General features: G+C 44.0%; 1 protein-coding gene across 9 annotated transcripts in view; it reads left to right on the top strand.

Moving 5' to 3' along the window:
- CREB5 (cAMP responsive element binding protein 5) overlaps nt 1-27058 on the top strand; it is a 365272-nt gene that overhangs the window by 115446 nt on the left and 222768 nt on the right. The gene's annotated exons all lie outside the window — the stretch shown is intronic.

Below are 27058 nucleotides of genomic sequence, written 5' to 3'. Positions count from 1 at the left end.
ACTTTCTTTTGTAATTTGATAGTGCCTATTGTATGGTTGACACAGTTCACATACAGTCCCCATCCCAAATTGTGGTCCAAATAATTGTTGATCTACTTGCAGATTCCTAAAAGTAAAATTTTAGGGTGAAATCCTGGCACACGAGACCCCAAATGCAGTCCTAATGTACAGTTTCACTCTGCAAGGTTTGGGGAGGCTGTGAAGAGCCCGCACAAGGGGACTTAGAATGCTCTTTTGTACCACAAAGCAGGGCTCCAGAGTGACTCTGTGGGACTGGAGAGGGAGGTTTGTAGGCTGGCAGGATGTGGCTAGAGCAGGGGTGGGGGCTTCTGGCCCACAGGAAAATCAGTCAGGCAGGGAGCTGTGGGAGCTGGAGCTCTAGCATAGACTCCCCAATACTGGGAGGGAGGAGCCCTGAGCCTCGGGAGCTGGATGCAGGCAAGCTGGGGACTGCATCTGGCTCCTGGGCCTTAGGTTCCTCAGCTTTGGGCTATAGGGTCATCAAACAACATAGATCCACTTGCCCCAAACACCACTGCAGTGGTGGAAATCTTAGGCAATCTGCTACAGAGGAGTCCCTTGCCCTAGCCACACAATGGGAAAGAGAGTTCTAATTTCAACCCCAATGGGGGTCCTCCACGCAAAGCTCTCTTACTACTCTTCTGGGCTGTGTCTATACTGGGCCACTTATTCCGGAAAATCAGCCGCTTTTTCAGAATAAGCTGCGAGCTGTTTACACTGGCCCTTGAATTTCTGGAAAAGCAATGACGCTCTACTGTACAAAATCAGCCGCTATTCCGGAAAAACTATTCTGCTCCCACTCGGGCATAAGTCCTTATTCCGGAACACTGTTCCGGAAAAGGGCCAGTGTAGACAGCCCAGTAGTCTCTTCCGGAAAAAAGCCCCGATCGTGAAAATGGCTTTTCCGGAAAAGCAGCCTGCCAATGTAGACGCTCCGGAAAAAATAGTATTCCGTTTTAAGCAGTTCCGGAAATTCATGCCAGTGTAGACACAGCCCTGGAGTTTACAGCAACTACAGAGATGTGTTAGTGTATGAGTTTTAGACATATATTCTATGTATCTGTGCCCACATATATTCAATAGATTTTCTATTAATCATATTTAGTATATTCTACCGTTGACTCGAAGGATCACAAAGTGATGTTGTAGGATTGAAATAGCTTCTGCCTGCATTCCCCTCGCTGAGAACACTTCCTTCTCTGTGTTCCATCCTCTAAATAATTTGCACATTTTCATGGAAGGAGCCTGTCAGTGGGAAAGGTTTGCAGATCATAAATCCTTTTTTTTCTGTTTTAAGAAACAAAACAATTAGTGTATGAATAAGTTATTTGTGTGTGAATAAGCCATCCATTCAGTTTCTCCTTTAATCTATCTGGTAGTTATGATGACTCTAAATTGAAAAAGAATCTTTAATACTCAGTGATTGTGTTTCATATAGTGCTGCGCTTGGCTTCCAAGCAACTGTTTAAGTACAATGACCAATAATTACAAGTGATTTTGCAAGATCCTGCCAACTAGACCTTGAGTATGCGACGGTTGGGATTCAGGTTCCATTTGACCAGTATCTCCAAAGCTTGAGAAATTTAGGATAAAATGTTTCCTGCTCAGTTGCTAGTGTCTGCACTAGGGACTATATGGGATGACCATAGGCGATATCTGAATTCTGTCAAGTTGTTGCTGTTGTTTTATCCTGCAATAATTGTATCAGGTCATAAAGTTTTGAGAATGAATTTTGCAACCCATTCAGGGTCCCTTGTAAGGTTTTGATATTAGGCATCAAATACAAAAAGCTTCATTTTCTTTACAATACTATGTTAAAAACCATGGGCAGGTGTTAAAACTTGATCCCAACACATTTTGCAGAATGGATGGATATTGCTTGGTCCCATCTCTACTGATTTTCATTCCTACAGTGTGCCTCATTTACAGTCTTAAGATAGCAGATGTTATTTTCAAAGATGCTTTGATATTAAACAGCGGATCTTCTATTTTTGACTATGTATTTCAGTTAATATACCAGTTAATTAATAGTTTTCCAAACCATTGTTGTTCCAGTCTGAGCTCCCAATCTTCCCATTTGGTGGATGACTGCTTCTCACTCCTGTATACACCCTTGTGTGATGGTAAGACCATCCCCCCACTAGGGTGCTTCAAAGGGAATCTCTGCCTAAGGGGGCTTTTGGGCAACCATATTGTCACCACCCTCTATTCTGTCACATGACTGAGTAATAGTAGAGTGCTGAAGGCTGTGTCTAGAGATACTTTATTGAGAGACATTTGTCAGTGTCTTTGGTCTCTGTGTGACTGAGACATGACTCCAGGCCTGTGACATGACCCCAGAATACTGTTTTTTCCCTCATTGAAGTTGGTTTTGTGTTTTCCTGGCATGTCCTATGAATTTCTGCATTTTGGATGTCATCTGTTTGTCAAAATCTTGAGCACCCTTGTCTCTTTTCTGTTTGGATTTTCCCTGTGGGTACATCTACACAGCAGTGTTATTTCAGAATACCATGTGTTGTTCCGAAATAACTATGCGAGGGTCTACACAACAAGGCTAATTCCCAGGCTTCCTTGTAGTATAGATGTGCTATTTCAAAATAAGCTATTTTGGAATATTTCTTCTGGAATAGCTTATTCCAAAATAATCAAGCAGCGTAGACGTAGCCTATGGGACTTGTTGCATTTGTTTGAACAAAATATCTTGTCAGTTCCATTACCTTCATTTTACCAATTCTAAATATGGTAAGGATTGTAACCAGAACTTATCTCGGAGGAATGCTGACAAGCCAATGGTGTCAATATGAGGCAACAGATGCAAAAGCCAGAGATAGTCTATAACTAGAAAATTCAGAACATAACCAGAAGCACATGAAAGTTCGATGGTTTGGGTTGGGCCTTTCAAAAACTGATCCTGGTTCAGACTTTTAATACCCCAGAATCTGATGTATTTAGAGCTCAGGTGTTGGCTTGGACCCATATGTATGTAAAACTTCAGGAAAGTTTGATCCCTCCTTCTCTAGAAAGGGAAGCATCCACTTACCTTAAACATGAATTGCCCCAGAGAACATGCCTCTTATGAACACTAACAGTTAAAGAGAGCAACGGAATAAAATTCCTTTGGCTTCAGTGGGAGCAGGAGCAGGCCCCAAAGGTTTTATAGAACCATCTTGTAGCAATATTCTGATTTTTATCACAACCACAGATATTTAAGTGTCAAAATATGGCCAAGCCACCTGCAAATGTTTTCAATGGCCAGAGTCCAATGAAAACAACAAATAGCACTGAAAGTCTGTGTTCAGACCCTGCACTTGGGCTGTATTCCAGAATGAGAGGCTGGGACCCACCTGTGCCCACGCACATTTTGGTTCATCCCGAGAAGTGGGCGTGCTCACAACAGCTGGGATTGTTGACGGGATGTTGTTTGTCCTCCTTCCTCTCCCTCCCATCTCTGCCCCATGCTCAGTCTCCAAAGCCTTGCAAATAAAATGAGCTATAGACACAAGGCATGGAAAGCATGACAGGATGAGGATAGTTAAGAAAGGCTTCTTGAGACGATATATTCACACTGGTGTTAAACAGATGCCACCACTGAACAGGCACTGAGCCAAATCAATCCGAAGTGTGCAGGAACATGAAGAGCAATAACTTTAAAAATGCAGGGTATTGACTAATATTTTGCCCACCATATACCCAGTTGAGAACATACAGCAGTATTATTATTGCAACAAGCTGGCAGGCAGGGATAAACATCCAAGATATATTTATGTGGTTAGGCAGTCCTTACCCAAGGGGAAAAGAATAATGTGGGAGGAATCCTTTAACTAGTAACTACTTGTGCTAAAGAAAATCAGGCGAGGAACACTTAACAGTGAAGAGTGTCTTTGGCTGATTAATAGCACATTGTTTGGAGATTAGCTGCACAGTGTCAAAACAGTAAGACATACCCAGTGAGGGGAGAAAAATGATATAAGACCAGCATTCATCAAAGGTATGGAAAGGCAGATAAGCTGAATCAGCACTCTACTCCAGACTTTGTTTTAGAATGTACGATGGCTGAGTTTGTCATTTTATTATAACTACATTTCATGCAGTCTGTTTACTTCCATAAACAGCATGTTAACCCATGAATGGGAAAATAACAGTAAGACAAGTTACCGACAGCACAGTGTTCTTAGTGCTTTATCTGTGGACTTCTTCGGCTAGTTTAAGGCAGATTTTTCCATAGTAGTTAACAGTCCATTTAATAAGTGGCTACAGCCTTCCTGGAAAATGTACGCTTCTTTTTTTGAAACTGAGTGGGAGACTGATACTCACTGTGTCTGTAGCAGAACCATTGGTACAACTCAGTAGCTGAAATGGAACAAAAAGAGAAGATTCAGTATTGTTATATACTGTGAACCAATAGTGTGCTTAGCACTTTACTAAATATAGAGGGAGACCTGACTCGTACAGCTATGCTTAGAGTCTAAAAGTGACACACAGCATAGTTTGTATAATATATGTGATTAACAGGGGAACATTTCAAAGACAGACACTTTTAATGTAGTCATTTGGCACAACATCGGGGAAAGAAATTGTAGCAATATCCAGAAAAAAGTGAGCAGGGAGAGTGGGAGAAGGAGTTAAGAGGGTTTTAGGAATTTGGATTGGGACAAGCAGGCCCTTGTATATGAGGATAAGAAGTTAGGTCGTGGTGAGGCGAGAGGAAGCTTAATGAAAGGGTTTTAAAAGGGAGTGAAATCATCAGTTGTTGGCAAGGAAAATTGTTTTATCGGCAGGTATGGCTTGCAGGGGGTAAGATGAGAGGTAGGGAGGAAGGACAGAGATTCAGGGAGGAAGGGGAAAGAGAAGAAGTTTTCAATAGTCAAGTTGAGAGGTGACCAAGGTCTAGCTAAGAGCTGTTTGCGAGCCTTGGGGCGTCACTGTCCCTTGAACCATTGGCCCTTAAATAGGGCAGAGGCTCTCTGATACACTGAGATATCGATGCTGAGCCATTGACAAAACAAGGTCCTCTCATGGTGTGAGTGCCTCTGTGTGCTTGAGAGCCAAGGTGCCAAAGGCAAGAAGGCCATTTCATCCACCCAGCTCCCCCACACAGCACCAATACACCTGCCCCAAGAGCCCTCTACACATTTCCCTGTCCCCCACATCTCCATGCACTCTCATGGCTACCTGTGTCACCCTTTTCCACCCACTCTTTCTATTTCCCTGCTCACCAACTTTCTCCTGGAGAAGGGCAGTTCCATGATACAGGCATGGAAGGTTAGTGGCCACACAGAGGGATAAGAGAGTCTAATAGGTATAAGAGAAGAACTGCAGGTTAGGAGATCATCTATGTCTCCATTCATGCCTCCAAGTTTTGGGAGACTTCCTCATCCGCCTTGGCTGCAGTCTTGGTCTGATAACCCTGAGTTACATGAGATAAGGACTTTTCCCCTCTGGCATATCACAGATGTTTCACCAGAGGGACAAGCTGCCTCAGAAACAGCTGTTAGCTGTGTACCTGAGGCTCCTTCCTGCTTCTCAGTGGTGGCTCTAGGCATAAGCAGCCTGAGGCCCCCAAGCAGCACAAAGGACCTGGATTTAGCATTACCCCCAAATTACTATTCATCTTATTTAACACAGCCTTCTTAGCAAATATATTAATATGTGTTGTGCTGATGTGTATTTATTGGATTTGTGGAAATAATGCAACTGGTATTTTCAGGGAAGGAATGAGGGACAAGGAGGACCCCAAATATTTCTGTTTAGGGCCTTCAGTGAGTTAGCACCGCCTCTAGGGTTCCAGTTTCACTGGAAGTCTCCTGGAATCTAGTATGTTGGTGAAGGGGCTATGGAACTTACTTATGAAAATTCAAAGACCAGGCTCCCTCCTAGGGGATGCACAGGGGCAACAGCCACACTTTGCACCCACTTATTTGAACAGAAGCCTCAGAGAGGATGGGGGAAGGGAGTGAATTTCAGACACTCAACCAACCTCTGCTTACCTGTTGGAACAAAGTTGTGTGGGAAGCTGTCAGTTTCACCTGTAGACCATTGGGTAGGGGGACACTCCATGATACTCTGGTGAAATGATTACAAATAAAGCATTCACTGCAAGAGGTTGTGCCCAATAAAATAACTCTACTAAGCGATAGCAGACTTCATTCTCCCTTTCTCAGTGATCTCAGTGCCTGTGCGTTACACAAGTGTGGTATTATGGGTAGGTGAGAAAAACAGCAGAACACAACGTTCTTTATGGCCATTTCTCCCCTCCTTTCCCCTTCGCTCATAATTCATTGGTGCTTGTGTGCGCACCTACACCACAGATGCTTGGGAACTCCTCCCTCTGTCCCTTCCCACTGCTTCTCCTGGTTGTCCGCGCTGAGAGGGCTCATGAGCTGCTGACTTAAATTCTCCGAGAGCCTTCTGACATTGCTGAGGCAGGAAGAAAAAGAAACGCTACGAGTGACTCAGCTAGTAATCAAAAGGGTTAATAAGATCTCACACACCATCCCAAACCATAAACCCTCTGACCTCCCCAGTGTCTGTTTCTTACAGTAAGGTTCCCCAGGGAGATTCTGGGCAATAAGGTATATCAAGATGAACTTCAGGAGAGTGACTGGAGGATCAGTAGCTATATAACAAATAACCTGTCAGCCAGGAATGGAGAGAGCTATGTACACTTCTTATCTGACTTTTGAAATTAAGCCCTATTCTGAAAAGCATGCGTGTGTATAATGTGGGTTAAATTTACTAATGAATACACTCTCTCATTGAAAATGCTTTTGCTAATTTGGAATGAGTCATTCATTTCTCATTTAAAAACGTGGCACCACAGCTGTTGTGTGGATTTGTGGAATTGCTTTTTATTATTGTTGTTTTTTTCTTATTAAAAGGAAGCTCTTTCTATTTTAGAAGCAATCTCCCTTGTAAATATTTTATCTCTTAAGTTTTATGTCCTTTTCATGTGTGATGATAGCAGTGCTGTATGTTTCCCAACCTTCAGCTGCTATTCTTCTTCCTTTTATCTATACGTGGATGTTTTCTATTTCAGCCTTGGTTGACATTCCTAGTCTCAGTCTCTGTAGAGAAAAGGGCCTTAGATTGCCTCTTTAGAAAACTTGTCCTGCTGACCAACAGAAATGTGAATCAGGTCCTGATAATGTACTTGACCTGTTACCATGTCCAACCAAAAGTAGAATGTATCTAAAATATCTCATATAATGGGGTCATTTATCACATCTCAGTCATAGTTACAATGTAAGCGATACACTCGTCAGTCAGGGTATGTCTACACTACAGCGCTAATTCGAACTAACTTAGTTCGAATTAGTTAATTCGAACTAAGCTAATTCGAACTAACGCGTCTAGAACTAAAAACTAGTTCGAATTGGCGTTTTGCTAATTCGAACTAGCATGTCCACATTAAGTGGACCCTGAACCGGGCTTAAGGATGGCCGGAAGCAGTGCCGGCAGGGCATCAGAGGAGGACTTAGAGCGTGGAGATGCTGTCTCAGGCTAGCCGAGGGCTGCGCTTAAAGGGTCCCGACCCCCACCCCGGATAGACAGTTCTCAGGGGTGACCCGCTTGCAATCCAGTCCTGGCTTGGAGTGCCCGGAGTGCCCACACTGGGCACATCACAGCACTCGGCCATCAGCCCGGCTGCACTTGCCGCAGGCTGCCATCTGGGGAGAGGGGGCAATTGGGGGGCTGCAGGAGAGCTTCCACCCCCAGAAGCCCGCAGAGCCAGCCCAGTCCTCCCCATCGGGGGCTCGTACCCCATTCCTACCTCACCTCCTTCCACTTATCCTTCCCTAGCCCCTTTCCTTGATGTACAAAATAAAGGACAATTGTGTTCAAAAATGGAATCTGTCTTTATTGAACAAAACGGGGGGAGACTGGGAAAAGGAGGTGGGAGAGGGGAAGAGAGAGGCTGGGAGAGGGGAGGGCAACTACAATGATCAGGGGTTGGGAACAGGTCCCATGTGAAGAGAGGCTAAAGAGACTGGTACTTTTCAGCTTAAAAGAGAGGAGACTGAGGGGGGAAAGGATAGAGGTCTCTAAAAGCATGAGTGGGGTGGAGAGGGTGCATCAAGAAAAGTTCTTCATTAGTTCCCATAATAGAAGGACTAGAGGACACCAAAGGAAAGGAATGGGTAGCAGGCTTCAAAGTAGTAACAGAAAGTTGTTCTTCACAAAGCAAAGAGTCAACCTGTGGAACTCCTTGCTGCAGGAGGCTGTGAAGGCTAGAACTGGAACAGAGTTTAAAGGGACGTGAGATCAAGTCATGGAGGGTGGGTCCATGGAGTGCTATTAGCCAGGGGGTAGGAGTGGTGTCCCTGCCCAAGGTTTGTGGAAGGCTGGAGAGGGATGGCACGAGACAAATGGCTTGGTCACTGTCTTCGGTCCATCCCCTCCAAGGTCCTTAGGGTTGGCCACTGTCGGCAGACAGGCTACTGGGCTAGATGGACCTTTGGTCTGACCCAGGACGGCCATTGTAAGCTCAGGGCTCAGTGTCGGGGGTCTCAGTGGACCCCCTTGATTTTCATGCACACCTGCTCCTGGGTGGCCAGGCTGGCAGCTCTCCTGCCCTAGTCGGCCACTTTCCTGTGCCTAGTGCGGAGATCCACGATCTCCGCACTAGCCCAGGCGGGTGCCCGCCTCTTGCGGTCCCGGGTAAGCTCCTGGGAGCTGCCAGCCTGGTCCCGGGAAGAGGGGGAGGGCTGGGGGGCATCGGGTGGGTGGCTCGATCCGTGCCAGGTGCAGGGTCTGCTGGCTGGGTGCTGGCAGGCTTGCACCTGGCACGGGCACCGTAGCCAGCCCGTGCCCCTTTAAGGGGTCCGGGGCCGGGAGGGGGGCAATAGAGTTTCCCTGGTGTTGGCCAGAGTGGCCACCAGGGAAACCTGGGGAGGGCTAGCCTCCCACTAGTTCGAACTAGGCTTAATCCTCGTAAAATGAGGATTACCTAATTCGAACTAAGCGCTCCGCTAGTTCGAATTAAGTTCGAACTAGCAGAGCGCTAGTGTAGCGGCTATGAAAGTTAGTTCGAACTAACGTCCGTTAGTTCGAACTAACTCTGTAGTGTAGACATACCCTCAGAGAGTACAGATTTACTTAACTCTGACAATCTCTATCCCTTACATACATTTAGTAGATACATATACTGTATATATCTTTTCTAAGGTGTCCTCAAAATTTATACTCATAGCTTCTGATTTACACCCTTCTTTTTTAACTAAAACAGATGTAAAATCAATTTCAGGTGGAAAAGCATCATGGAGTTGCAGTGCATTTGATACTACAGGTCAAGCTTTTCTTAGACCAGGAAAGATCATTAGATTTCTGCACTACTGAAGTGCACAGCTCTGCTCTTCATCACACAGGCTTCCATTTAACATGCTCTAATGCTTGAGCCCAATATGTGATTTATATAAGTGTCAGCTCCTTTTGATTCGTACCTAATCTGCAGTAAAACTCTAAATCAAACAATATAGACCTTGCTTTTTGTCTGCTGGTGTATGTCTGCTCTACCTTTCTGCAGCAAAGAAAATTAATTTGCAGGTTCCAGAGAGCATACAGGCCTTGAGATGTTGCCTCACACTGTATAATTTCAAAGAAATGATAAAATGTATGGTAGTGGCGTGGTAGTAGAAATGAAAATATAAAGCAGAGAAGAGATTTATGTATTCTGGAGAACCCTGATTACTTTCTCGCTACTCAGGAAAAAGTTATGACTTCTTTGTTTTTCCAAGAGAGGAATCGGATTTGGCATTGAAGTATTGTTTCACCAGTAGATCTTAAAGGACATAAGTATCTTTCAGTAAAGCCTTAATGATTATTTTCTACTGTATGTGATTGAGCAATTGTGACTGATTTTCATAGAGAGGATCTAGAAAAGAGGTGAGTCTAGGAACATTTATGGGTCATATTTTACCATCTTCTCTAGCAATTATTTGCGGGAAATTTTTGGCCTGTATTATAGAACTGGTCACCCTATATCAGCGGTGGGCAATAATGCCTCTGTGGGCTGGATTTGGCCCACTGAGTGGGTGGATACGGCCCACGAAGGCCCTGCTACTCTCCCACCCCCAAGCTCTAATTGGCCTGGGGGTGGGGGAATGCGTGAAGCCTCCTTCCTCTTGCCAGAAACACATGGCGCTTTGAAGTGCCGCATTCTGCTCACAGGGCAGGGGCAGAACAGAGGAGGCTTCACATACTACCCCGCCCCCTATTTGTCCTAGGGGCAATGGAGTGTGGGAAGACTCCTCCCACGCCAGGGACATGGCACCTAGGGGTAACGTACGGAGAGGAGGGCAAAGGCACTCCCTCGTCACCAGACCAATCATTAGCTGGGGGTGGGGAACCCTGAAGTATCTTGGCCCCACCCCTTCCATTTGATGCCCTGCTCCTTCCTCTTGATGTCCCACCCCTTCCTGTGTGGCCCAGGGCCTTTCCTAGGCGCTACACTAGCGCTCCGTTAGTTCGAACTTAATTCGAACTAATGGAGCGCTTAGTTCGAACTAGGTAAACCTCATTTTACGAGGACTAACGCCTAGTTCGAACTAGCTAGTTCGAACTAAGGGCTGTGTAGCCCTTTAGTTTGAACTAGTGGGAGGCTAGCCCTCCCCAGGTTTCCCTGGTGGCCACTCTGGCCAACACCAGGGAAACTCTATGCCCCCCTCCCGGCCCCGGACCCCTTAAAGGGGCACGGGCTGGCTACGGTGCCCGTGCCAGGTGCAAGCCTGCCAGCACCCAGCTAGCAGACCCTGCACCTGGCACGGCACAGAGCCACCCACCCGATGCCTCCCAGCCCACCCCCTCTTGCCGGGACCAGGCTGGCGGCTCCCAGGAGCTTGCCCTGGACCGCAAGAGGCGGGCACCTTCCTGGGCTAGTGCGGACATCGTGGACCTCGTCCACGATCTCCGCACTAGGCACAGGAAAGTGGCCGACTAGGGCAGGAGAGCTGCCAGCCTGGCCACCCAGGAGCAGGTGTGCATGAAAATCAAGGGGGTCCACTGAGACCCCCGACCCTGAGCCCTGAGCTTACAATGGCCGTCCTGGGTCAGACCAAAGGTCCATCTAGCCCAGTAGCCTGTCTGCCGACAGCGGCCAACCCTAGGGACCCTGGAGGGGATGGACCGAAGACAGTGACCAAGCCATTTGTCTCGTGCCATCCCTCTCCAGCCTTCCACAAACCTTGGGCAGGGACACCACTCCTACCCCCTGGCTAATAGCACTCCATGGACCCAACCTCCATGACTTGATCTCACGTCCCTTTAAACTCTGTTCCAGTTCTAGCCTTCACAGCCTCCTGCAGCAAGGAGTTCCGCAGGTTAACTATTTGCTTTGTCAAGAACAACAACTTTCTCTTACTAGTTTCAAGCCTGCTACCCATTCCTTACCTTTGGTGTCCTCTAGTCCTTCTTTATGGGAACTCAGGAAGAACTTTTCTGAATGCACCCTCTCCACCCAACCCCTGCTTTTAGAGACCTCTATCCTGTCCCCCCTCCGTCTCCTCTTTTCTAAGCTGAACAGTCCCAGTCTCTGTAGCCTTTCTTCATCTGGGACCTGTTCCCAGCCCCTGATCATGTTAGTTGCCCTCCCCTCTCCCAGCCTTTCTCTTCCCCTCTCCCACCTCCTTTTCCCAGTCTCCCCCAGTTTTGTTCCATAAAGACAGAGTCAATGTTGGAAGAAACGTTATCTTTATTTTGTACATCAATAAGAAGGGGGGCTAGGGAAGGGTAAGTGGAAGGAGGTGAGGTAGGAATGGGGTACGAGCCCCCGATGGGGAGGACTGGGCTGGCTTTGTGGGCTTCTGGGGGTGGAAGCTCTCCTGCAGCCCCCCAATTGCCCCCTCTCCCCAGATGGCAGCCTGCGGCAAGTGCAGCCGGGCTGATGGCCGAGTGCTGTGATGTGCCCAGTGTGGGTACTCCAGGCACTCCAAGCCAGAACTTCTTTGCAAGCGGGGCCCCCCTTAGAACTGTGTGTCCAGGGTGGGGGTCGGGACCCTTTAAGCGCAGCCCTCGGCTAGCCTGAGACAGCATCTCCATGCTCTAAGTCCTCCTTTTATGCCCTGCCGGCACTGCTTCCGGCCATCCTTAAGCCCTGTTCAGGGTCCACTCAATGTGGACTTGCTAGTTCGAATTAGCAAAACGCTAATTCGAACTAGTTTTTAGTTCTAGACGCGTTAGTTCGAATTAGCTTAGTTCGAATTAACTAATTCGAACTAAGTTAGTTCGAATTAACGTTGTAGTGTAGACGTACCCATAGAGAACAAGTAGCTTTAGTATATCTAACTTTTCAGGAAACTTGTCAAAGTTCCATATGAATGGTTATGATTTTAAGCTGTCTTCACATGGTATAGGCTAGTAGGTAAAACCTGATGGTGAATTTTTGAATGTTTACATTTTTGATGGATGAAGGTGCCTGTCAAAGAGAACTGACTTCAGAAGGGGGCCAGTGTGCATATTTTTTAGAAACAGTCTCCACCCTTAGATCTTGATCCTGCTATCACAGAACCTTACTCGTGTTAACACAATAGAACTCTGCTATGGCATAAGGTTCCTGATTTATTTTGGAGAAAAAAAGGAGAGAAATCATTGTGCTGTTACCAACGTTTCCTGGTGCAAGTGAAGTGCTATGATAAGGCCCATACCTATTTAGCAGGACTTCAGAATGTTTTCAGTAGACAGTTCTCCAAATAAGCTACGGAGCTGGTTTCCACTTGGCCATCAGCATTGGATAGTCATGTTTACTTGCTGGGGAAGCTTAGGTTATTTTCTTTTTCTTTCTCCTGTTTTTTTTGGTAGCATCCCAAATAAACAAAAATATAAATGCCTCCATGCATCTGACAAAGTGGTTTTTACCCATGATAGCTTATGCCCAAATAAATCTGGGTATGTCTACACTACCCTCCTAGTTCGAACTAGGAGGGTAATGTAGGCATACCGCACTTGCAAATGAAGCCCGGGATTTGAATTTCCCGGGCTTCATTTGCATAAGCGGGGCGCCGCCATTTTTAAAACCCCTCCTCGTGGAATGAGGAGTAACAGTAGTTCGAACTAGGAAGCCTAGTTCGAACTACCTAGTTCGTGCCCCGTGTAGCCGCGCTGCACGGGGTTCGAACGAGCGGGGTTTTAAAAATGGCGGCGCCCCGCTTATGTAAATCAAGCCTGGGAAATTCAAATCCCGGGCTTCATTTGCAAGTGCGGTATGCCTACATTACCCCGCTAGTTCGAACTAGGAGGGTAGTGTAGACATACCCTTCGTTAGGCTATGTCTCCACTTGCCATGCTGGAGATCAATCTTCTGGCATTCAATTTAGCGGGTCTAGTTAATATTGTTAGGGAAAGGGATATTGATAGGGAAAGGTTCAGGTTAATATTAAAAGGCAATATTTTTCTTTGTTACGATAAATAAATTCCAGGAGAGGTTCTAGATCTTGGACAGTACATAGAATGTTTTAAAACATTACAGGATTGGACATTTACTGCATTTTTAAATTATTTCTAACAAATGCAAACTGTAATCAAGTGCAGTGCCTCAGAGTGGTTTATATTAAAACTATAGCATGACAATAATTTAGATTCTGGTTGAGCTTGATATTCCTAGTTATGTCCTGAGGGAATATTTGTCCACAGCACAAAACTACCACAAGTTTTGGCATGGCTTATAATTACTGGCATTCTTTACTGAAGAGAGGTTGGAGATGTGAATAGTGTGGTAATATGGAGGCATCTAGGCAGAGCTGTGGGTGAGAAGCGTGAACAGCATCTGCATGCACTGGGCCAGGCCTGTGTTCTAAATTCCTTATTTTGTATTGTAGAGATACAAACTGTGGACTTAGTGGCCCTGGAAGAATTTCCTCTTTCGATATGCTGAGCTTCTTCGACATCAGGGGTGAGGAACTTTTTTGGGGGGAGGGGCAGGCTAGTAGATTTTGTGTGCTCCAGCCGCACGGGGGAGTGGTGGGGGCTGGGGGAGCTGGAGCACCAGTGTGAGCTCCCAGGGAGGCGGGGATCACAAGCTTCAGGGCCAGATCTAAGCAAGCCGGAGGCCACATCTGGCCCCTGACTTAGGTCCCCCACCTCTTTTCTAGAGAATATTCATGTTTTGGTCCTTGTTAATAAGCATCACATAAATGGGCCAAAGATAGCAAGATTTGTTAGGAGTTAAAAATGTTTCTTGTTAAATTAAATCAGCCATTATATTTAAAATATTTATATAAAATTTTAAGAAATGAATCACAGATTTAAATGTATAAAAATGTGGTCAAAATTGAGCCAATTTCCTACAGAATCTCATTTAATATTTTTGACTTGGGCTCATTGCATGTGGTTTGTTGGCCTGAGGTTACATGGTATAGTCTTTAAATTCAGCCTGGACTGCACATACGAGATTTATAGGTTATTAAAATGAGACCTAAGTCATACACAACTGAGTCTAGAGACTCTGTTGTGGAAAACTTTACATCTTCTTGATTTCTGAAAATTTCCTTGCAGTATTTCCCTTCCTTCCAGGGTTTCCAGGCACATATAAGAAAGAGAATTAGAATATCCCTGAGTTTTTATATGCCGTCTTTTGGGAACGTCATAACCAGAATCAGAATAACATTTATGCTGTGAAATAGAAAAGCAGCACGCTGCATGCTGGGCAATTGCAAAGCCCACTGTTGGAGGAAAGTGATGTTAGTGTGTTCTCTTGTTTGTGTCACAACACATGCTGAAGTGATGCCGCGAGGGATTATGAGGTATGAATTCTGGGCTCCATGACAGAGATGAAAATCTGTGCTTGCTGCCAGCTTTCCCTTGGGCTCTTTCATAGTTCCATTCTTCTGATATGGAATTTATGACTCAAAGGACTTGTTCAGTGCTGAGTTAAAAGGTAGTAAACAAGGTTCAACACTGTTGTTAGAGAATATTTTACCTGCTCAGTGTACCTGAGATAACAGACAAGCCTTTTTCAGAGGTCAAGATGAGGAAAGATGAGTCCTCATTGGAGGTATCTCAGAAAATCTCTGCTGCGTCCAAGGAACGCGTCCGCTTTTCCAAAAAAATGTCGGAGAAGTGGACACATTTTTTTGGCATCCCTGTTTTATGAGGAAGAAGGGATGTTCCGAAAGAGGAGTTTTTCCCAAAATTTGGCCCCGTGTAAACGGGCCAAATTCCCGAAAAGCCTCTTTTGGAAGTAAATCAGAAAAAGATACACAATTTATCTTTGTAGTGTAGACATAGCCTCACAATTCCAGAATTTAGATGAAGCATAGAGAGAGGAGATCTTGCACATCTCTGGTACTGATCATATCTTGCCAAACAACATGTTGAAGCTCATAAGAACATTTTAATTTCATTTTCGCTTTATAAGTTTTTAAATAACTAATAATGAGGTGTAAACTAAAATGTTGGTGGTGTCATGGGAACTGATACAACAAATCTAGTATCAGTGGAAGTTCAGGGGAAAAGTTTGGATGCCTTTTGAAAACTTTTTTAAACTCACAGGTCAGAAAAATTGAGTTTGAAAACCCACAAAAAGAGTTTTTCCTATTTAATTCTTGTGCGTCCAGTCTCCTAGACAGTGAGTTTGGAAGAACCGGAATTAGGGGGAAAAGAAAAGGGGAAAAAAAGTTCATTTTGAATAATGGGTGAAAACATTTTAGTCGGTTCACAATTCCCTATTATTAGATTGATGAGGTATGTTTTAAGTATTCAAAGATAGCAGAAATAACCTGAAGCCAAGAGACCTTTACAGCAATAACAATAGACTCTGCATAAAAACTGTCATCATTGTATTAATATAGTTTCAACCCCTACCATGTTGTGCTTGCACATGATTCAAACAAGAAATCACAGATTCTCCTGCTATGTTTACTGCTTCTCTATTGTGTGGCTCTGTAGTGGACAGAATGCCAAAAACAGGATTGCCAAGAATGCTTATTTGGAAAACGTTGTGAATGTAATGGTAGAACTGTGCAATGAAATGGTAGAAGGGTGTGTGTGTGTTTATGCACAGCATGAAATAATTCTGGAGAAAAATCACAGCTAGTAAGTAGGGATGTAAGCGACTAATCAACTAGTCGATTATCCGATAAGTGAAAGTTTATTAGATAGTCGACACGCTAGTCGACTAGTCACTGCCCCCCTTGCTACCTCTATCAGAAAGAGGCAGCAAGGAGGAGAGGAGAAGAGAAAGGGATGCTGGGGGCAGCCAGCTTAAAAACCAGTTCCCCCTCCAGCTCCATGGGAGTGGGCAGGAGCACAGTGGCAGTGTTCCACCTTTGAAATGTACAAGAGTACCTACTTCAAAGTAGAAGCGCCACATGGAGCCTGGAGACAGTGGGGGACTCGGTCCCCTGCTGATTGTGGGCTCCATGCAGCATTTCAATCTTTGAAATGTACAAAAGCAGAAGTGCCCTTTTCAACTAATTTAATCATCAATGGAATTTCCATCAACTATTCAATTAGTTGATTAATCTAATTTTAACATCCCTACTGGTAAGGAATGTTTGATAAAAGAGCCCCAGGACACCATGGATAGACACATCTGAGTGGTTTTGTGATGAAAAGAGTAGAACTTTTCCAAAAGTTTAGAACGTTTATTTTGAAAGCAGACCATTTTCTCAGGTGTAAAAATTCCTTTTACTGAACTAGATGACTTTCTGTATATTTTTCCCACCATTACTAATTTATTTGAAACTGATCATGAATCTATATAACTGGACAAAGCTCCTGTACCTGGAGGAGGTACTTAGGCCTAAATGAGGACTGCAAACCAAGTCCGTAACTTCCAAGAAATAAATCTTTCTCTTTAATTTCTATGAGCCTTTAGAAACCTGTGAGTTTTTCAGATTTCCATGAGACTTCCATTTCTAGTCAGTGCCAAATTGTGGTTTTAAAGTGATCAGAAGTTTTCAGTTTCAGATATTAAACCAATTGTTTAGTAATACCTGCATTGAGTTTTTCTTTCTCTAATTGAGGTGTCCCAAAATAATGACTGTGTGCCTCTTGAATATTTTTCCCTACAGGTTTAAAAAATAAGTACAGGCAGTCCCCGACTTACGCGGATCCGACTTATGTCGGATCCGCACTTACGAACGGGGCTTTCTCGCCCCGGAGCTCGCAGGCAGCGGGACCGCCCAGAGCGCAGTGGTCCCGCCATCTCGACCTGCAGGGCGAGAAAAGCTTCTCCGGGTGCCCCTGGTCTGCTGGGGACCGTCTCCAGCAGACCAGGGACACCCGGAGCAAAGCCGCAGAGGCGCGGCACCCCGCCGCCGCTGCGGCTTTGTTCCCCGTGTCCCTGGTCTGCTGGGGGGGGGGGCGCACTAGCTGCGCCCCCCCCCCAGCAGACCAGGCTTTTGTTGTGGACCCTGGGGTAGAGCAGCTGGGGTGCTTCCGGGTTGGTCCTGCAGGGACCTTCCTGGCAACCCAGCTGTTCTGTCCCAGGCTCGAGATTCAGACGCTGTTGAAACTGATCAGTGGCTGATTCCAGGAAGCTGGGGGCAGAGCAATTCTGCCTCCAGCTTCCTGTAGTCAGCCCCTGGTCAGTTTCAGCAGCAGCAGCTGAATCTGGAGCCAGTTCCGACTTACATACAAATTCAACTTAAGAACAAACCTATAGTCCCTATCTTGTACGTAACCTGGGGACTGCCTGTATTGCCCATTCCAGAAGTCAGAAAGCTAGCATCTTTAGTCCAAAAGGCCATGTCTACATTAGGAAACTATTTTGAAATTACAAAATTCGACTTAAGAACTCCTGATGTAACACATTTGAACTAGCGTGTCCTCACTACAGGGAAGCATTGAAATTAGTGTGATGCAGGCTCCATTAATGTGGACGCGCTACCTCAGACTTAGAGCCCCAGGAGTCACTCTGGGGAGCTGCGGGAGGCCTCTCAGAGGCCAGTAAATTCAAATTAGCAGCACTGAAGTGTCCACACTACCTTTATTTTGAAATTACTATTTCAGAATTAGCATTACTCCACGTGAACAGCAGAAGTAAAGATTACGGATGTTAAACACTAGTTGACTAGTCGTCTATCCAATAAGCATTTGCTTATCGGATATTAATGTCGACTAGTTGACTAGTCAATCCCCCCGCCTTGCTGCCTCTATGAAATGGAGGGGGGGAAGGGCGCTGCCACTTTGAAACCCCAGGGTGGCAGCTGCACAGCTGATCCTGGGATCAGCTGTTCAGTGGGCTGCCTCTTTAAAATGCCACCTCTGCGGGGTTTAAAGGGGCAGCCCTGGAGTCCGGGGTCAGCTGGGGACTCCCCAGCTGACCCCGGGTTCTACACGACACTTCCCTGGAACCCGGGGTCAGCTGGGGAGTCCCCAGCTGATCCCAGGCTCCCCTTCTGCCCCTTTGAAATGTGTGGTGGGACAGCCGCTGCACAGCTGATCAGTCCTGCTGAGGACTCTTGTGCATTTCAAAGCAGGCACCCGTGTGTGCAGCCCGGAGTCAGCGGGACTTCCCTCTGGTCCCAGGCTATAGGCAGGGTTCCACATTCCTCCTTTGAAATGTACAAGAGCCTCTGCTGGGATTCTTGTACATTTCAAAGGAGGAATGTGGAAGTGCCTATCGACTAGTCAATGGAAATTCCATCGACAAGTTTACTAGTCAATTAACCTCAGTACAGAGTTTGATTTCTGTGGCTCGTTATTTCAAAATAACAGGCTTGGAAGTGTGGACACACTCTTTCCAAATTCTACTGGGAGTGGGAGGAGAGGTTATTTCATAATAAGGTCTTCGTGTAGACCAGGGCAAGGACTTGAAGTATGTTTACCATTCATATGATTTTTCAAAACACTGAGAAACTCTGTTAAAACATGGTCAAAGGACATCCTATAACTACATAAAGCTCATCTGGTGCTTCTCATGATCTTACCCCACTCTGCTCAGAATTGTAGCAAAGATATTCCCACAAGCAGATGTTCTCTGCATCATAACGGGGCCACAGTGTAGCAAAGAAGTATGCAAATTCCTTCTTCAATATGCTTGCATTTTTAGTAGTAGGGATACAGATCAGGACACAAGCAGAAATACTAGCATGTCACCCTAGAAGGGAATGGGGAGAAGAGACTATGACTGAGGAGAAGAGGTAAGCAAATAATGAGTAAGATCCCTTCCAGCAATAAGATGTGTTGGTAAAAGAGCCAAAAATAGTTGTAACGCAGAATGCCAATCTGTAAGTGCAGATTTCAAGTTTGGCTGCAACTCTTGTTTTCAGTCAGTTCTGCATGTGAATAATAGAACAGAGAACATGCTAATGTATGACTGATATTTGATGCATGATATTTGATCACCAAAACCACTCTGTTTATGCACACCATACACCACACTTCTGAGACTGCAGTATTGCACATAAATAAGGTCTTTTATTACTAGATGTGACACCCACTACTTCCAGTTTGATGGTGGTTGTAGCCCTAGAAGAGTCCGAATATGTCATCTCAAAAGGGACTGTATTGTGCTGTCTTAATACAGAGAAAACTCATGTACTGTAACAGAATAAGCAGTTCAGACTGCGTTCTCAGATTCTTTGTATTAGGCTTATCAGATCGGGCCATCAGAGAGCAGATAGATAGGTAAGTCTGAAAGACCTCTGAACCTAATTAAAGTTATACCACAAAGAAATCAAATTCATGTGGTTTGCATTTCAGAAAGTTACATTTGGTGGGTTGTTCTTACTTTTATTCGGTAACCTAATATGGACCATGTGGACATTCAAAATGCTTTTAATAGTTAAACCAGCTCAAATAACACAGAACCAGAGCAGCAATAAAGAATGAATTAAGACTGATTGCAACTGCATCCAACATTTTTTTCTCTGTCCCTTAAAGGTATATTTATGTTTGTTGTAATTGTGTCTTCAGCTTTTAGCAATTTCTTTACCTTTTTAAATAGATGTTTCAAATGACAAGTTTAAAACCTGGCCTTCATCTACAGTTTGTTTTTATTTGTGTAGTGTTGCAGGATACATTTGGATATACCTTGGAACCAACAGTTTGTATTAGTGGTCAAACACCTGTAAGATGCTGGAATTGAAAATTGTTGTTCTTGCGCAAAAACTTGCAGAGCGTCTACACTGCACATGTGTTTTTGTGCAAGTAAATTTACAGTAAAGCATCAAAAGAGATGGCTTCTTGAGCAAGAGTTATTCCTCTCTCCATGAATAATGAGCCCTGTTGCACAAGAGCTCTTGCACAAGAAGGCAGTGTGGACAGGCAACAGGGGTTTCTTGCAATGGACGCTCTTGCGCAAAAGCACGTCTCTTGCTGAAAAACACAGTGTGGATGCACTCTTGGGCAAAACAGTTCTTGTGCAAGAAGCCTGCAGTATAGACTTAGCCTTAGGGTATATCTACACAATGGCACTATTTACGTCCGTTATCCCGAAATAGCATTCTGTGCATCTTAACAGCAAGCCCGTTATTTTGAAATACAGTCGAAAAAACAGGCTTCTTATTCCAGCTTCCTGTAAACCTTGTCGCACGAGGATTAAGGAAGATGCCAGACAGCAATTTATTTTGAAATTCGCACTGGGTAGACTGGATAGAAATTAGCACTGGGCAGAAAGAAATAAGCTATTTCAAAATAAACTACGCAGTTTCGTAGCTTATTTCAAAGTATGTGCTATTGTGTAGACATACTCCTAGGTCTTGAGCAGCTCAATGAGGCCCCACTTTATATGTGTGTCTACACTGCAGCTGTACCTCAAAATAAGCTATGCAATTTGAACTACGCAAATTGCATAGCTTATATTTTAAGTGTATTTCAAAATAGAGCACTATTCCGAAATAACGGGTTTGTTTAAAAGATGCGGAATAGCTATTTCGGGATACCCTGTGTGTCCCCATCTATCCATCTAAATATACTCCTGCTTTAGGTCCTCACTGGGTTAGCACTGCCTCTGGGATGCATACAGAGGCATTCAATGGGCAAGTTTCACATTATGCTCAATCCTATACTCTGCAGAACAAAAACTTCCAGTGACTTCAGTGAGATTTTTACCTGATTAAGAGAAGGGCATCAGGCCCATGGATTTTTGTAAAATGTGGATTGGTCTCCTAGATTTCATCCTGAAGAAAGACTTTTTTGGGAGGAAACATATAAGAGACTTAGGGGGGCAAATTCCATGCTGTTCCATGGCACAGCGCCAGTTGGAGATCAGTGAATGAGCCAGACTTCCTGACTACAGAGCACGACTGCAATCCTGGGTAAGACAGCTATTTCTCTCAGCAGCTGTCTTGGTATGGCTCCAGCCACTGCCCTATGTGTGAAGTCTGGAACTTTACCTTCTCTACACATCCCAGGCCTTTGGGGATGATGTTGGAAAGACACTGCACGTTCACAGAGCCCTTCCCTATTTAAATTCAAAATTGGCCTACTTTTAAATTGCTTCAATTTGGTGAGGACTATTCTCTTCATTTTAAATATGCACGCTGTGTCACTGAGAATTTTTTAACTGATGCTCTTCTTATAGAACTTGCAAAATAAATGTTCAGAACTCCCATGCAGACTCTGCCAGACCACATGCAAATTCAAGTCCTCGAACTGCATAGCTATTAGTCATCTTTGGAGAAATTATAAAGGGTGGAAGAAAGACTTGTGTTAATTTCAAATCAGTTAGAAACGCAGGAAAACTGATTTTTTGGAGGGGAAAATCGTGTGCTTCAGCGAGTATGACAAACTATGAAACAATGAAGAGCAAGTAATTTGTAGAATCCACTATCCTGTAAGCCATTACTAAAGATCATGTTCATTCACAAATATGAAACTGAAAAGTTAATCGCATTCACTCTAAACTACATTTACTGCTTCTTTAGCCCCTTTACTGAAGGCAAGGTGATATGATTAAACCTGCAAGCTAGATGCCACTATTGGTTGTATGATCTTGCACAAGTCATTTAAGCTGAGATTTCAAAAGTGCCTGCAACATTGTGAGGTCCAAACATCCAAAATCATGAGATTGGACTAAAAATTGGGAGATATTTTTAAAAATAATGAATTTGGAGTGTTTTTTAATTTGCTTTCTGGTTTGTTAGGGTGGTCATATGGGCAACAAGTGATGGATCACTTGATGATTACCTGTTCTGTTCATTCCTTTTATGGTACCTGGCACTGGTCAATGCTGGAAGAGAGGATACTGGGCTAGATGGACCTTTGGTCATGTGTCCTACTTTTTCTGTGCCACCTTGATGGCTAGAACTCTTTTACAATTATTTTTTTAATGATCAATGAAATTTTCATGTAGTCACATGGCTGAGGGAATGGGGGGCTTTAAGAAAAATGCCAAAAATTCTATGATTTTCATGAAAGTTAGCAATACTGTGCTTGAAAGTACTCCAGGTTTAGATAGTTAGAAAGTACTCCTGTCAATCTTAAGGAGGGTCTACTTTTCTCAAGATGGGTGCTCAGTCCTTTCTCTTGAGGTACCATTTATGAAAATCCAACAGTGCATTCCTAAAATGTTCTTATTGATAAAGTAACAAAGAATAACAGGATCCCCTCCCTGTTAAAATATTTGATTTGCCTTTTGTTTTTTTAAAGCGTGTTGTGGCAATTTTTTAGTTTTTCTGAAAATTCTCACATCGATTACTGTATTCAGATGTTTGTATTATACTTCATATCTTCAAAATACTGTACAAAATAATAACTAAATAGTACTGAATGCTCCCTTGTGATACATTATTCCTTTTTTAGAGATGGGAAGAACAAGAATTGGATAGCTGGGTTCCTCTGTCAATAAACGACTAGATGTGTGGCCTCAGAAAGATCCAATTTTGATTTCAGTTCCACTGGTTTCTCTGGTTATAAGTAGTGCAACTGAGATCAGAATCGGATTAAGGTTAAATGACTTTCCCAAGACGGCACAGTAAGCCAGTAACAAAATGGCCTTGGACAAATTATAAAGGGTAGGAGAAAGACTTATGTTAATTTCAAGTCAGTTAGGCTATGTCTAGACTGCAGGCTTCTTTCGAAAGAGCCTCTTTCGAAAGCATCTTTCGAAAGAGCCTCTTTCGAAAGATCGCGTCTAGACTGCAGGCGGATCTTTCGAAAGAGAAATCCGCTTTTTCGAAAGAGAGCACCCAGCGAGTCTGGATGCTCTCTTTCGAAGACGGCCTATTTACATTGAAGAACGCCTTCTTTCGAAAGAGGAACTTTCAAAAGAAGGCGTTCTTCCTCGTAAATTGAGGTTTACCGCCATCGAAAGAAAAGCCGCGTTCTTTCGAATTAATTTCGAAAGAACGCGGCTTGAGTCTGGACGCAGGGGAAGTTTTTTCGGGAAAAGGCTACTTTTCTCGAAAAAACCCCTGAGTCTGGACACGGCCTTAGAAACACAGGAAAACTGATTTTTTTGGAGGGGAAAATCATGTGTTTCAGCGAGTATTACAAATCATGAAACAATGAAGTGCAAGTAACTTCTATAAAGTTTGTGTACACTATAGCTATTCTTGAAGTATTGTCTTCTGTTGCTATTTTCTCACACTATTTCAGTCTAGGGGTGTGTCTAAACAACAGGTTTTTTTTTTTTGTTGAAAAAAGTGGCCTTCTTTCGAAAAAACTTCCCCTGCATCTAGACTGCCACCGCGTTCTTTGAAAAGTAAATTGAAAGAATGTGTTGGTTTTTTCAACTGCGGTAAACCTCATTTTATGAGGAAGTACGCTTTTTTTCGAAAGTGCTCTTTTAAAAAAAGGCATTTTTGAATGCAAACAGGGCTTTTTTGAAAGAGAGCATCCAGACTGCGTGAGTGCTCTCTTTCAAAAAAGCGGCTCGCTTTTTCGAAAGAAGTGGTTGCAGTCTAGACGCTCTCTTTTGAAAGAGGCTTTTTCGAAAGATTCTTTTGAAAAAGCCTCTTTCAAAAGAGGCTCGTAGTCTAGACGTACCCTAGAACACAACCAACTGAAACAAATGGAAGAATGTATTGGGTTGAATTTCTGTCATTGGCAATTTTACTTCCTCAAAAACTCAGAGAAAAAGGTAACTTCGGTGATAAATAACAGTATATGTTTAAACATTGACAATATGAAGAATTAGAAGAGTGTTCCTTCTCTCTTCCCGCACCAAAATGATCTACATTTCAAAGTCTCTCACAGAGAATCAGCATGAGAGACTATCTGGCTCATGCCTCCTTATTTCATCTGATGTAACCTTGGGAATCATTTTAAATACCACATTTCAGACCTATTTTCCACACAAAGTGAAGTGGAACGAAACTGCTGCTTTTGTACTGAAGGCAGGGGGTAGTTGGAGGGAAGTTTTGTTAATCTTTCATTTTAGTTTAGCTGAAGTTTACTGGATTCATGAACCCAGCAAACAATATCACAAGGATTACCAGGCTCTGTGGGAAATCTTCAGCTGCATTATTTTCATCACATCTACCACATTGCGTTATGCTAAGTTATCCTAATCAAGACTTAATGCATTGTAAAGCTTGTAATGGGACATATGGGTTTCTCTGAAAGGAGAAAAAAGTGTTCCTTTTTGATTGGATAGCTATGCTCAAATACTTTATGTAGAAGGGCTGGGGGAGTGCTGATAAATGTGAATAACTGCAAAACATTTGGAAACACTTGTTCAAGCTCTAATGCTCTTCCACCTTCACCCCTCTCTGCTTTCCTCTCAACATGCAAGGAAGGAGTGGGTGAAAGGTTGAAATGAACTCCTTTGGGTCGGGTTTATATTTCATCAGGTTTCAGTTTCCTGAGGCAAAGCAATATCATGTGAGGGGAAAAACCAGAAGAAGGTATTTTATTTAGAATTAGCTCTTTCTTAATAGAGGGCCCAGTCCCGATACTATTCTCCCCTCAATGAACATTTCTAGTGGGAAGGGGGAGACAGATTCGTATAACCCGGTGTCCAGATAGCAGCTGCTGGCCTGCGCTGGGCAGGAAAACCCCTCTCACTTCTTTTCTCCCTGACAGGCTGATGGCTGGTCTCGAGCACACAAACTAACATCACTCCCATTGTTTAAAATGAGAGAAATATTTCTGTGAACTGCTACCACCACAGTATCGGGGTTTGCTAGTTCATGGAACTCAAAGCTGCCAGACAACAAGTTCTTCATGAATCTTTCTCATCTGAATTGATTTCTTATATGTGTCACCCTGACACTAAAAGATAGGGATAAAATTTGTACTTAGCAAAGCAACGAGCTAGATGTTGGTACAGTCATTACTCTGTAATCTACAGCATAGCCATTATGCATTCAGCAGGAGCTCACACACAGCCTTGAATTTTAGAGTCTGATTCAATAAGGGAAGGAATACTGGGCAAATGACCAGGATTATACCCCATGCTGCAAAAAAAGGGCCATAGGTTCATACATTTCCACCTGGATTGTAACTGGAGCTAGGCAGAAGGGACCTCAGTTTAATGTCTCATCGGAGAGTCAGCATCTGTAACCATATAATGTATTCCTCCTCTCCTAGCAGTGCAGTGCGGAGTCAGCACTGAGACTGAGCCCAAATCTTGATGTGGAATTTGAACCCCATGACCTACTGGCCCAGAGATGAATGGAAACAACTGAGCCATTCTGACAATACAAAAACAGAAATTATTAAGAAGATTAACTCCTTGGCACCAGCAGTCCTACTATTTATCTTTGCAGGCAATAGGATGCCTGACAAAAAGAGAGAGCTGGTGCCAAGGGGTTAAATAAATGTGAACTCGTGAATTCCGCTACATGATCCTTTTTCTTTGTTTGTTGATGAGGTGTAGGCCCTTGGCCACGGAGAGGCACACATCTCTCAGTATCAGCAGAGTCAGGGAGTACATTGCTTTTTTAAACAGAAGAAAGCTGATCTCTTGGGATAGTTTGCTTCATCGCCGCATTTTTAATGCAAGCAGGCATCTGTATGTTATGTAATCTCCATCTCACTATCCACAAACAAAAGTTGGTCACCCAATCACAGAAGGAGGAGAAAGAAAACACACAACTTTTACTCTATTTTAAAAAAAATATTGATCAAAATGTGAGAATGAGTCCCATTGGTGGGGGCTGGAGCCAAGCAGGGATAGTATAGACCAGTGTGGATGAAGATTGGAAAAATCTCATTCCTAGATTCCAAGGCCAGAAGGGATCACTGTGGTCATCTTATTTGACCTTCTGTGTACAGGTCATAGGACTTCCTCAAAATAATTCCTACAATTCACATCTTTTTGGAAAGAACATCCGATCTCATAGTAATGTGGCTCAGTTGTCACTGTTCCAACTCTGGCCCTTTCTTAGGTAGTGACTGCCTCAGTGGTAACAAATCCACTATTTTTCCTTCTGAGGAAGTAAGCTTTGCTTTTGCTGAAGGGGCGAAGAGGGGGGGGTGTCTCCCTTGGAAGGGCAGCCCACAAATACTTTTTCTCTTAACGTGGTGTTTCATTAGCCCACTCCTCTCATTTTTAATGAAAGAAAGATGAGGGCATGGTAAAATTATATGGGATGGAAGAGGTTGCCCTTCAGTAAATTAAATCTAGCTACCTGTGAGCCATCATACAAAGCACCACATATTGATTCATACAAAGCACCACAAAAGAACCCATTTCCTAATACTGATATATTTGTGGCAGTGAAAAAATTCAAATATTTGCTTGCTAAAGTAAATTTTAAGAGATTGGATGTGCATGCAGGGCCACTGGGTTTTATGTTTTGGTCATGTGTTTGCAGTTTGAGCTGCACTATCTAAGTCTGTCCCTCCGTCCATCACAACCAGGACATGCTTTCCTTCTCCACAAGACTGAAATGGCCATTTCCTGACTCCACTGATATCAAAGGGAGCTTTGCCATTCATTTCAGTGGGACCAGGATTTCACCCTCCCTGGCAGGGGCAGATGACCGTTTTGCGGGGCCCCGGGCAGCAGAATTACACGGGGCCCCCCCTTTGCCACGGCTGCCCCGTTCGCCCTGCCCTATATCCGCCGCTGCTCCCTGGCCTAGATACGACAGCAATGAATGAAGTAGAAATGCTTAAAATTGATGTTGTTTCTCCTTTTTGTCCCATCTATCTTGTTAAAGTTCAGGGGGTCTGTTGGTGTTCTAGCTTGGAGTAAAATTAGTCGTGGCCA

Source organism: Pelodiscus sinensis, chromosome 2 (assembly GCF_049634645.1).
Source record: "Pelodiscus sinensis isolate JC-2024 chromosome 2, ASM4963464v1, whole genome shotgun sequence".
NCBI lineage: Eukaryota > Metazoa > Chordata > Testudines > Trionychidae > Pelodiscus > Pelodiscus sinensis.
Note: the sequence above shows the minus strand (reverse complement) of the source record. Positions and strands in the feature narration are given on the sequence as shown.